An 11,397-nucleotide genomic window follows, 5' to 3' on the forward strand; every position below is an offset into this window, starting at 1 on the left:
ACTAAAAAATACAAAATTAGTTGGGCATGGTAGCACATGCCTGTAATCCCAGCTACTTGGGAGGCTGAGGCGGAAGAATCGATTGAACTTGGGAGGCAGAGGTTGTGGTGAGCTGAGATCTCACCATTACACTCCAGCCTGGCAACAAGTATGAAACTCTATCTCAAAAAACAAAACAAAACAAAACAAAACAAAACAAAACAAAACAAAACAAAACAAAACAAACAAACAACAAAAAAAACCAGCAGGACTCAGTCACCCTTGACAGTTTCCAGTTCTCTACCTACTCCTAGTTCCTCAATGTGATCAGTCTAGATACCTGCCTTATACAACCACCTCCTGATGACCATTTCCCTGTGGACAGCTAGATACTACCTATACGACTTGCTCCACCAATCCCTTCACCCCACATGGACTGCCCAGACATGCTGCAGTGACCACCTCCCAGTCACAGTGTGAACCCATGGTACTTATGCCTGCTTGTTCTAAACTTACCACTTAGAACTCCTTTTGGGTGCAGTGGCTCATGCCTGTAATCCCAATACTGTAAGAAGCCGAGGTGGGAGGATCACTTGAGGCCGGGAGTTTGAGACAGTCTGGGCAACATAGTGAGACCCTGTCTTTACTAAAAATAATTTAAAAATTAGCTAGGCATGGTGGCGCACTTCTGTGATCCCAGATATTTAGGAGGCCGAGGTGGGAGGATTGCTTGAGGCCAGGAGTTTGAGACAGCCTGGGCAACATAGTGAGACCCTGTCTTTACCAAAAATAATTTAAAAATTAGCTAGGCATGGTGGCGCACTTCTGTGATCCCAGATATTTAGGAGGCTGAGGTGGGAGGATTACTTGAGCCTGAGAGGTGGAGGGTGTAATGAGCTGTGATCACACCACTGGACTATAGACTTGTCAACAGAGTGAGACCTTGTTTCAAAAAACCAAAACCCCGCTGAGCATGGTGGCTCATGCCTGTAATCCCAGCACTTTGGGAGGCCGAGGCAGATGGATCACCTGAGGTCAGGAGTTCAAGACCAGCCTGGACAATACAGCAAAACCCCATCTCTCCTAAAAATACAAAAATTAGCTGGGTGTGGTGCCAGGCACCTGTAATCCTAGCTACTTGTGAGGCTGAGTCATGAGAATCGCTTGAACCCATGAGGCAGAGGTTGCAGTGAGTTGAGATCGCACCACTGCCTTCCAGCCTAGGCCACAGGGTGAGACTCTGTCTCAAAAAAAATCCCCAAACCCAAAACCAAAAATCCCCCAAAACTCCTCTCAGGAAACCTGCTTTGGTAATGCCCTGGACCCAAAATAGACGTTAGCCCCTTGCTTTCTCTCTCACTCCCCTCTACCCATCTAAGCACCCATGTCCTGACCAGTTTTCCTCTCCTCACTGGCCCTGAGAAGCGTGTGGCCCTCTTCTCTCTGGGATCTGTAAGCAATACATTGCTTTTGTTACTTCATGTGTTTTGCTGTGTTGCCTCCTCTGCAACTCACCTGAGCATCACACCTGAACCCAACTCTCCTTCCAGTGAGGTGGCTCTCTTTGTAGGAATAACCAAGAGCCACACAGGTGTCTGCCAGTATAAACAAGTTTCCTGTGAGACGGACACCTGGTCATGGGTCTGACACTTAAAAATTAGGCCATCTGCCAGATAATGAAATATCCTGTCAATGGCGCACTGCAACCATCCATGGCTACCTCTCCTGGAGCCCTGGAGTCAGGACAGGGCTAGAATTTATACCACTCTCCAGAGAGAGGATTTAAGATGAAATCAGAAGAAACACAATACTGTCCTCTGCAGAGAACTATTCTCCTTTTGAGATACAGCTTCTAGCATGTCACTTGGCCCTAGTGGACATTAAAGCCCTTGGCTATGGGCTACCAAATTACCAAGTATCCTGAGCTAAGCCTAAATATTATTTCTTAATGATAAATTGGGTATTATACGACTCATCAAGCCAGAAAGTTGGGAGTACACTCCATCTACTTAATAATGGAGTCACTATTAAATGGAAATGGTATAAATGAGATTGTGTCTGAGCAGGTCCTAAATGCAGAAGCAAGTTCTCCGAGTAACTGCTCCTGCTACATTGCCTATTCTCTCTCAACCCACATCTCCTATGGCCTCATGGGGAATCCTCTATCACCAGTTGGCCAAGGCTTACATCTATAATCCCAGTACTTTGGGAGGCTGAAGCGGGAGGACTGCTTGAGCCTAGTAGTCGAGAACAGCCTGAGCAACATGGTAAGACCCCATCTATACAAAATAATGATAATAATAATAATAATCATAACATCTGGGTATGGCGGCATGCACCTGTGATCCCAGCTACTTGGAAGGCTGAAGTGGGAGGATCACTGGGGCCTGGAAGGTTGAGGCTAAAGAGAGTGGTGATCATGCCACTGCACTCCAGCCTGGGTGACAGTGAGACCCTGCCTCAGAAAAAAAGAAAAAAAAAAATTCAAGTCTGGTTCCTTGTTACAGATGTTTCTGCATCACATATTTCTATAACCCCACTCAAGGTGGTCCTGAGAATAGTAGTCAAAGGAAATCTTCCGAGCGGGCAAAACTTTGAGTGGTGCATCTGGTTGCTCATTTTACCTAGAAGGAGAGATGGTCAGAGTTATAGATCTACATTAGAGGAACATGACTGGAAAAGGGTAAAAGTTTGAATGTTTTGTCATTAAAACTGGGAACAAGTAAAGGGTGTCTGTTCTCACAACTTCTATCCAACATCGTATCGAAGGTTCTAGTCAGTGAAATAAAGCAAGAAAAAGAAACAAGCACAGTGCTATGGCTTGAATGTACTCTCCAAAACTCATGCTGAAACTTGATCACCAGTGTGGCAGTGTTGAGAGGCAGGGCCTTTGGGGGTGACTGGATCAAGAGAGTTCTACCCCTATGAATAGATTAATTCATAGATCAATATATTAAAGGGTTAATGAATTAATGGATAATCATCAGAGTGAAACTTGTGGCTTTATAAGAGAGAGACCTGGGCATAGCACATTAGCATGTTCAGCCCCCTCGTCATGGGACACTCTGTGGTCACCTCAGGACTCGGTAGAGTCTCCATCACCAAGAAGGCTCTCATCAGATGTGCCCCCTTGTCCTTGGACTTCTGAGCCTCCATAACTATAAGAAACAAATCCTTTTTTTTTTTCTTTAAAAATGTGTATAAATGTAAGGAGTACAAGTGCAGTGTGTCACATGAGTATACTGCACAGTGGTGAAGTCTAAGCTTTTAGTGTCACCATCACCTTCTTTTTCTTTTTTTTTAATAAATCACCCAACTTCAGGTTTTCTGTTATAGCAACAGAAAACGGACTCATATATACAGATTGGAAAAGAAGAAGCAAAATTGTCTTTATTTCCAGAAAACATGATTGTGTATATAAAAAACTCTAAGGAGTTTAAGTTATAAGCTATTAGAACTAATAGAAAGATTGTGGGATGGCTGGGCGAGGTGGTTCATGCCTGTAATCCCAGCACTTTGGGAGGCCAAGGTGGGTGGATCATTTGAGGTCATGAGATGGAGACGAACCTGGCCAACATGGTGAAACCCTGTCTCTACTAAAAATACAAAAATTAGCCGGACACGGTGGTGTATAATCCCAGATACTCAGGAGACTGAGGCAGAAGAATCACTTGAGCCTGGGAAGCAGAGATTGAGGTGAACTGAGCTCACGCCACTGCATTCCAGTCTGGGCAAGAGTAAGACCCTGTCTCAAAAGAAAAAAAAAAAGAAAGATTGTGGGATACAAAGTCAACATAAAAACTATTGTATTTCTATATACTAGCATTGAAGAATTGGAAATTGAAAAATTTAAAATACCACTTGCAACAGCACGAAAATCAGAAAAACACTTAAGGAAAAATTAAACAAAATACATGTAAGACCTGTACACTAAAGTTAAAAAACATGGCTGAGTAAAGTTAAATGGAGGAGTAAATAAATAAATAAATAAATAAGAGATATGCTATGTTCATGAGTTGGGAAAATTCCATATTGCCAAGACATCAATTCTCCCCAAATTAATCTAAAGATTCAATGCAGTCCCAATCAAAATCCAATTAGGCATTTTTTGGGGGTAGAAATGACAAGGTGATTCTAAAATTTCTATGGGAAAGCAAGGGACTCAGAACAGCCAAAAAATGTTGCAAAAAACAACCAAGTTGGAGGACGTATATTTAACTGATTTCAGTACTTACTTTATAGCTACACTAATCAAGATAATGTGAAATTGGCATAAGGGCAGACCTAGATCAATGAAACAAGAGTCTAGAATTAGGCACACACATATGTGGTGAACTGGGTTTCAACAAAGCCCTTTATAATGGGGGAAAAGGATAATCTTTTTAACAAATTATGTTACAGCAACTTGATATCTATATGGGGAAAAAATGAACCCCAATCCTTACCTAATATCATATATAAAAGTTAGCTCAATATGTATCCCTGAGGCCAGGCACGGTGGCTCATGCCTATAATCCCAGCACTTTGGGATGCTGAGGTAGGCAGATCACAAGGTCAGAAGATTGAGACTATCCTGGCTAACATGGTGAAAACCCGTCTCTACTAAAAACACACAAAAAATTAGCCAGGTGTGGTGGCAACTGCCTTTAGTCCCAGGTGCTCGGGAGGCTGAAGTAGGAGAAATGCTTGAACCTGGAAGGCAGAGGTTACGGTGAGCCAAGACTGTGCCCCTGCACTCCAGCCTGGGTGATAGAGCAAGACTCCATCTCAAAAAAAAAAAAAAAAAAAAAAAGTATTATTGATATAAGTATAAAAAGAACCCATAAAATTTCTAAAGGAAAACAAAGACCTTGTGAAGTTTGAATAAGCAAAGATTTCTTAAATAGAACACAAATCATAAAAATTTTTTGGGGGCCGGGCATGGTGGCTTATACCTGTAATCCCAGCACTTTGAGAGGCCGAGGCAGGTGGATCATGAGGTCAAGAGATCAAGACCGTACTGGCCAACATGGTGAAACCCTGTCTCTACTAAAAATACAAAAATTAGCTAGGCATCGTAGCACGTACCTGTAGTTCTAGCTACTTGGGAGGCTCAGGAAGGAGAATCGCTTGAACCAGGGAGGAGGAGGTTGCAGTGAGCTGAGACTGCACCACTGCACTCCAGCCTGGGTGACAGAGCAAGACTGCATCTCAAAAAATTAAAAAAAAATTTTTGTTTTGATTCACTTGACATAATCAAAATAAAATACTTGTATTCTTCAGACAAAATTAAGAGAATGAAAAGGCAAGCCCAGAATTGGAGAAAATATTTTCAAAACCTATCTGAACAAAGGGCTTATATCCAGAATATATAAACAACTTAAATAACAAAAGATAATTTTTTATTTTTAAAAATGGGCAAAATATTTCAAAAGATAAGTCATAAAAGAAGATACAAATGGTCAATAAACACATAAAAAATGCTTAAGAAGACTACTCAACAAGGAAGTACAAATTAAAACCACAATGAGGCTGGGTGTGGTAGTTCACGCCAGTAATCCCAACACTTTGGGAAGCTGAGGTGGGTGGATTGCCTGAGGTCAGGAGTTTGAGACCAGACTGGCCAACATGGTAAAACTCTGTCTCTACCAAAAATATAAAAATTAGCTGGGTGTCGTGGCACATGCCTATAATCCCAGCTACTTGGGAGGCTGAGGTGGGAGAATTTCTTGAACCTGGGAGGCAGAAGTTGCAGTGAGCTGAGGTTGCACTATTGCAGTCCAGCTTGGGCAACAGAGCAAGACTGTCTCAAAAACAAACAAACAAACAAACAAACAAAAAAACCTAAAACCAAAACCAAAACCCATTATGAAATATTACTTTGAGACCGGGTACGCAGGCTCATACCCGTAATGGCAGCACTTTGAGAGGTTGAGGCGGGTGGATCACTTGAGGTCAGGAGTCCAAGACCAGCCTGGCCAACATGGTGAAGCCTCGTCTCTACTAAAAATACTAAAAATTAGTAGGGAGTGGTGGTGGGTGCCTGTAATCCCAGCTACTTGGGAGGCTGAGGCAGGAGAATCGCATGAACCCAGGAGGTAGAGGCTGCAGTAAGCCGAGATCGGCCATTGCACTCCAGCCAGGGCAACAAGAGAGAAACTCTGTCTCATAAATAAATAAATAAAAATAAAAATGAAAAGATTGACAATATGGAGTAATGGCAAGGATGCAGAATGAGCAGAACTCTCATACACTACTGGTGGGAATACAAAATGGTACAACTACTTTGGAAGCAGGTTAGCAATTTCTTAAAAGATGAAATACTTACCATACAACCTGGCAATTCCTTTTCTGGGTATCTACCTGGAGAAGTCATGCAAATATTCAGAGCAGCTCAACCTGGAAACAATCCAAATGTCCATCAAATGGATAAACAAATGTCAGTATATTCATACAATGGGATACTAAGCAACAAACTACTGATACAACAAAATAGATGAATCTCAAAAGTTTTACACTAATGGAAAGCAGCCAGATACAACATACTATGAAATCCTGGAAAAGGCAAAACTATAGTGATAGAAAGCAGATTATGGCTGTCAAAGGCCAGGGATTGGGGAAAGGGACTGGCTGTTAAGGGACACAGGGAACTTTTCCGAGAAGGGGCACAGGGAACTTTTCTGAATGATGGCAACATAATGTTTAATTGCATAATTGTGGTAGTGAATCTACGTACCTCCTTGACTGCCTGGAGAGTTTCCATTTTGCAGCATAGGAAGAGAGAACCCAAGTGAAGCCCAACTGACTCCCTGAGTTGAGGACAAGGAGTTGGAAAGTCATAGAGAAGTTGGAGAAGCTGTTGCCTCTGTAGGTCTGGGGCCCTTGCTGGTCATTAGGCCCGTAATACAGGAAGAAGTCCCGAAAGTAAAGCAGAGAAGAGTCCGTACAAGCTGGAATGCACCAGTTGCCTCTGCCTTTATCTATCACTCCATCTGACTGCAGTTTCAAAAAGTATAATGGCCCTGTTTCACTTCTGCTTCCCAAACAAATTTCTCTTTAGCCAACTCTACATATGGAAGATAATTCTGGGAAATACCTAGCTTGACTAAGTTGACAATAGAACAATATGGCATCCACACACAAAATTTAAAGAACCATCCTTCATTACCAACTATTTAATTATGTAAGTTTCTTAGTGTTATCTCAATAAAAAAGAAAAATAAGAGATTTGATGATCAACACTGTATTTTCTAGCCTAATGTTCAACTAATAATACTAATTGAAAAGAATGAATGATCAGTTCTACCTGTCTCATTATGAGATGTATCCAACACATTTTTATGATTTCTTTTTTTTTTTTTTTTTTTGAGGCAGAGACTCACTCTGTTGCTCAGGCTGGGATGCAGTGGCGTGATCTTGGCTCACTGCAACCTCTGCCTCCTGGGTTGGAGCAATTCTCCTGCCTCAGCCTTCTCCTGAGTAGCTGGGATTACAGGTGTATGCCATCATGCACAGCTAGTTTTGGTATTTTTAGTAGAGATGGGGTTTCACCATGTTGGCCAGGCTGGTTATGAACTCCTGACCTCAGGTGATTCATCCACCTTGACCTCCCAGAGTGCTGGGGTTACAGAAGTGAAGAAGTGAACTACTGCGCCCGGCCCATTTTTATGATTTGTATTGACATTTTGTATACTAAAAATAGAAATAAAAATTCAGTCCAGAAAAATAATGAACCTTGGAGACTTATAAGAAATTTTTTTAAAAATTTAATTTCTTTCCCTGTGTATCTGACATAAAAAAAAAATTAATTTCTGGGTGTGAGCCTAGCACTTTGGGAGGCCAAGGCGGGCAGATCACGTGAGGTCAGGAGTTCAAGACCACCATGACAACATGGCAAAACTCCGTCTCTATTAAAAATACAAAAATTAGCCAGGAATGAGATGGCAGGTACCTGTAACCCCAGCTACTCAGGAGGCTGAGATGGAAGAATCACTTGAACCCAGGAGACAGTGGTTGCAGTGAGCCGAGATGGTGCCACTGGACTCCACTCTGAGTGGCTAGGCAAGGCTCCATCTCAAAAAAAAAATTTTTTTTTTCTATTTTTTGTGTGAGAGACAGGAGCATATGATAAGGGATCAATAAAGAATTTATGGATGGGTGTCATGGCTCACACCTGTAATTCTAGCGCTTTGAGAGGCTGAGGCAGGGGTATTACCTGAGGTCAGGAGTTTGAGACCACCCTGGCTAACATGGAGAAACCCTGTCTCTACTATAAATACAAAAATCAGCCAGGCATGGTGGTGTTTCTCTGTAGTCCCAGATACTTGGGAGGCTGAGGCAGAAGAATCACTTGAACCTGGGAGGCAGAGGCTGCAGTGAGCCAAGATCATCCCACTGCACTCTAGCCTAGGCAGCGGAGTAAGACTCTGTCTCAAAATAATAATATTAATAATTTATGCTGTAGCTATACTTCATTAGGATAAAATTCTGTGGAATAAGAAGATGAAGGGGGAAAAGTAACATTAGCAACTTTTAAAAAAAGAATAATGATAGGGATCGGGTGTAGTGACTCATGTCTGTAATCCCAGCACTTTGGAAGGCAAAGGCAGCAGCATTGCTTGAATCCAGGAGCTTGAGACCTCACCTGGGCAACATAGTGAGACTCTATCTATTTTAAAAAGTTTTTTAAAAAAGAATAATAATAGGCACTAGATTGCTATGATATAGTTTCCACTTTTTGGTTACATTTGAAAATGATGTAATGGCCAGGTGTGGTGGCTTACGCCTGTAATCCCAGCACTTTGGGAGGCTGAGGCAGGAGGATCACCTGAGGTCAGGACTTCCAGACAAGCCTGACCAACATGGAGAAACCCCATCTCTACTAAAACATACAAAAATTAGCCAGGCGTAGTGGCACATGCCTATAATCCCAGCTACTCGGGAGGCTGAGGCAGGAGAATCGCTTGAACCCAGGAGGCGGAGGTTGCAGTGAGCTGAGATCACGCCATTGCACTCTAACCTGGGCAACAAGAGCAAAACTCCATCTCGAAAAAAAAAAAAAGATGTAACATCTTTATTTTAAAATAATATTTACAACAATCCAGAAATTGCATAATTTGCAATCACTTAAACTCATAAATAATCTTGGATCACCTTAAAAAATGCAAGGAGGGAATACACTTTTTCAACATTGTTCTGGGGACACACAAGTAAAAAAAGCTTGTTGATAATGGGCGGGGCACAGTGGCTCATGCCTGTAATCTCAGCACTTTGGGATGCCAAGGCAGGTGAATTTCTTGAGCCCAGGAGTTCGAGACTGGCCTGGCCAACATGGCAAAAACCCTGTCTCTACAAAAAAGTACAAAAATTAGCCCGGTGTGATGGCACCTGTAGTCCTGGCTACTCGAGAGGCTGAAGCAGGAGAATTGCCTGAGCCCAGGAGGCAGAAGTTGCGATGAGTGCACTGCACTTCAGCCTGAGCGACAGAGTGAGACCCTGTCTCAGAAAAAGAAAAAAAAACTTTGTTGATTTGAAGGGAGGTCATCTGAGGTGGTACTATTAGTACCTTAAAAAATGTGGTAGAGAAAATGCTGTCAAAAAATTGATTTTTTAATTTCTAAAGAGGAAGAAATGATAGGGAGGTACAGAAATAGAGGCAGCAAACATATATAGTCATTCCTTGGTATCTGCGGGGGATTTGTTCCAGTGCCTCCTGTGGATGCTCAAGTCCCTGATATAAAATGGCATAGTATTTGCACATAACCTATGTACATCCTCCCATATACTTTAAATCATCTCTAAATTTCTTATGACTAATTCAATGTAAATACCATATAGCTGTTATACTGTATTGTTTACGGGAGGGGTGCTCACAGCACATTACTGCATGAGCTCTGCCTCCTGTAAGATCAGCAGTGGCACTGGATTCTCACAGGAGAGTGAACCCTGTTGTGAACTGTGCATGCTAGGGATCTAGGTTTTTATAAGAATCTAATGCCTGATGGTCTGAGGTGGAACACTTTCATCCCAAAACCATCCTACCCCTGTCCGTGGAAAAACTGTTTTCCATGAAAACAGTGTCTGGTGCCAAAAAGGTTGGGGACTGCTGGTTTAGGGAATAATGACAAAAAACTTGGTATATGTTCAGTACAGATGCAATTTTTTTCAAGTATTTTCCATCCACAATTAGTTGAATCCCTGGATGCAGAACCTGTAAATATGAAAGGCCACTGTATATGCCATTGCATTCTTAAAAATCTTAGCTGTGGGAAGTGAAGTGGTATCCAGAAAGAGGAAGAGTTAAAGCCTATTTTTTAAAACTTTTATCCTTGACTGGGCATGGTGGCTCACACCTGTAATCCCAACACTTTGGGAGGCCTAGGTGGGTAGATCACGAGGTCAGGAGTTTGAGACCAGCCTGGCCAACCTGGTGAAACCCCGTCTCTACTAAAAATACCAAAATTACTGGGCCTAGTGGCACATGGCTGTAATCCCAGCTACTCAGGAAGGTGAGGCAGGAGAATTGCTTGAACCCAGGAGGCTGAGGTTGCAGTAAGCTGAGATCGTGCCACTGCACCTCAGCCTAGGTGATGGAGCGAGGCTCCATTTCAAAAACATACAAAAAACACTTTTATCCCCACTTTTATGAAGATGAACTCAATTTTGTTTATGTACTGATGGGAAAGAGGCAGTAGAGATGGAGAAAATCGCTGCATTAGAGAGGCATTTCTGAGGATTTGTTTGTTTTATAGGCTATCGGTAGAAAATTTATGTATACATATAAAATCAAACTTACAAAGTGCTCCTGTTAAAGATTATTATTATTAAGAAATCCACTTCTCTAACTGTCGCAAAGTCCAGGCTAAGTTAACAGTGATGAGTTCTGGAGGTAATTACACCCCACTCTGGATTTTCTGGTTACTGTATTCACTCTTGACCTCAACTGAAAACCTGGACCCAGGAGGCCTCAAGCCCTGCCTTTCTATTCCTGAAAGATGCCAAGATCAACTATGTAGGAGGCTTATTCAGAGGAGAAGACACTTTGTCTTCCCAAAAGACAAACCCTCCACTTTGCTTTATGAGGCAGATGGCAACCCCAAACCACCAATGGGTTGGGGCTTGCACAGGCCTCACTGGCTCCTTTTAAAAATGTTTTTAGAGGGCAGATGTAATGGCTCACATCTGCAATCCCAGCACTTTTGGGAGGCCACGACAGGCAACTGCCTGATGTCAGGAGTTCGAGACCAGCCTGGGCAACATGGTGAAACCCTGTCTCTACTAAAATACAAAAAATTTGCTGGGCATGGTGGTACGTGCCTATAATCCCAGCTATTTTGGAGGCTGAGGTACGTGAATTGCTTGAACCTGGGAGGCGGAGGTTGCAGGGAGCTGAGATCCAGCCTGGGCAATAGAGTGAGACTCCATCACAAAAAAAAAAAA

The 11,397-nt window shown here is 42.4% G+C and overlaps 1 long non-coding RNA gene across 2 annotated transcripts in view; it reads right to left on the reverse strand.

The window, feature by feature from the left end:
• Positions 1–592: 592 nt before the first annotated feature.
• Positions 593–11,397, reverse strand: part of LOC108301063 — a 26,536-nt gene continuing 15,731 nt past the window's right edge. The window contains exons 2-3 of one of the 2 annotated variants that reach the window (XR_001823716.2): positions 6,287–6,357; positions 593–616 (exon numbers count right to left, since the gene is read on the reverse strand). This is a non-coding gene — a long non-coding RNA (uncharacterized LOC108301063). Of the gene's footprint in view, positions 617–733; positions 754–6,286; positions 6,358–11,397 lie in introns of those variants that run through there. The other variant, XR_001823715.2, reaches the window with a different exon arrangement.

The sequence above is a fragment of the Cebus imitator genome, unplaced genomic scaffold (assembly GCF_001604975.1).
Source record: "Cebus imitator isolate Cc_AM_T3 unplaced genomic scaffold, Cebus_imitator-1.0 Scaffold31, whole genome shotgun sequence".
Lineage (NCBI taxonomy): Eukaryota > Metazoa > Chordata > Mammalia > Primates > Cebidae > Cebus > Cebus imitator.